The sequence below is a fragment of the Otolemur garnettii genome, unplaced genomic scaffold, assembly GCF_000181295.1.
Source record: "Otolemur garnettii isolate 467f Iridium unplaced genomic scaffold, OtoGar3 scaffold00222, whole genome shotgun sequence".
Taxonomy (NCBI): Eukaryota; Metazoa; Chordata; class Mammalia; order Primates; family Galagidae; genus Otolemur; species Otolemur garnettii.
This window is the reverse complement of record NW_003852617.1, coordinates 74619-76414: the sequence shown is the minus strand read 5'-3', so window position 1 is coordinate 76414 and position 1796 is coordinate 74619.

Below are 1796 nucleotides of genomic sequence, written 5' to 3'. Positions count from 1 at the left end.
GGGTACAAGTGAATCTTTCTAAGAGTAGAATGTGAACGTTTTAAAACAATAACTAAGAAAATGACATGAAGGCTATGTTGGCCAGTTTGATGGAAGTATTTCGGATTGTATGTGAAAACCCCACACTGTACTCCAGAAGTGCATTAATGTACATAGTTACCATTCAATAAAAATAAAAAATAAAAAATAAATAAAACTTAGGAAAAAGAAAAAGGAAAAAAATGGTGGGGGAGGAATGCAAACATTTAGACCATCGCAGAGAGTAAGAGCACATGACTTCCCACTCCATGGGGGCGTAGGAAGGGTGTATGGTGGGCATATAGGACATGTAGGGACTTTGGCCTCTACCCTGAGAGTTGAAGAACCATTTGGAGGGTTTTGAACAAAACAGAGATAAGACCTATGTTTGAAAAGGATCACTCTGGCTTCTGTGTTGAGAAAGAACAGTATGGTAGCAAGATAGGAGTTTGTTGTAATAGCTCAGATGTGGCATAATGAGGGCCTGAGGCAGGACAAGGGTAGGAAAGTGATGAAAAATGGTGGGATTCTGGGCATGTTTTGAAAGTGGAGCCCAGAGGGTTTCCTAAATGACTGAATGTGGGTTGTGAGAGCAAGAAAGGAATAGACGTTGACTTGGATTCCCAGAGACTGCTTTTGTTTAAGTGCAGTTGAAGCTCTCTTTTAACCATTCCATACAAAAATCTAGCAGATTAATCCTTCTATTTTCTTCTAAAACTAATGCAAAAAACATCTGAACTTCATGGTCGTGAGGCTGCTCTCTGGAACATCCCACCACGACTGTCTCCAGATCCCAGTCCCATCATGAGTTGTCTGTGTGTTGAGAGTCATTGACTTCTTTCTGAAAGTCTGCCTTACAATTTTACTTTTAATAAGTAAATTGTTTGATTTAATATGTTAAATAATGGAACATGAGTTTGAAAACAAAGAATTGAATGGAAGCTTTGATAACTAAGTGTTGGTAACGACATCTTAAAAAATCATTATTGAATAGGAGACAACTGTAATAGTAGAGGGAAAAGTTATAAAATCTAGGCTGGGTGCAGTGGTTCTTGCCTGTAATCCTAGCAGTCTAGGGGGGCTGAGATGGGAGAATCACTGGGGGTCAAGATATTGAAGATCAGTCTGATCTAGAGTGCGGTCCTGTCTCTACTAAAAATAGAAAAATAAGCTAAGCATTGTGGCAGGCTCCCTTAGTCCCACCTACTGGAGAGGCTGAAGCAGGAGGATCATTTAAATCCAGGAGTCTGAGGTTGCTCTGAGCTAGGCCAATACCATGGCACTCTAGCTTGAAGCAACAGAGTAAGACTCTCTCTCTCTCTCTCTCTCTCAAAAAAAAAAAAAAAAAGTTATCAAATCCAGAGTGATTATGTTCTGAGATTGCTTTGCATTTTTTTTTTTTTTTTGAGATAAAGTCTTGCTCTGTTTGAGCAAGAGTGCAGTGGCATCACCATATCTCACTGCAACCTCAAACTCCTGGGCTCAAGCAATTCTCCTGTCTCAACCTCCTTAGTAGCTGGAACCATAGGCATGACCACTATACCTGGCTAACTTTTCTATTTTTTTGTAGAGAGGGTATTGCTCAAGCTGGTCTCAAACTGCTGGTCCTGAGCAATCTTTCTTCCTCACCCTCCCAAAGTCCTAGAATTACAGGAGTGACACCGTAGCCAGGATGCAAATATTTTTAAGTTCTTCCCGTAAAAAAATTAAAAGTAGGCTCGGCGCCTATAGCTCAACCGGCTAAGGCGCCAGCCATGTACACCTAAGGTGGCGGGTTC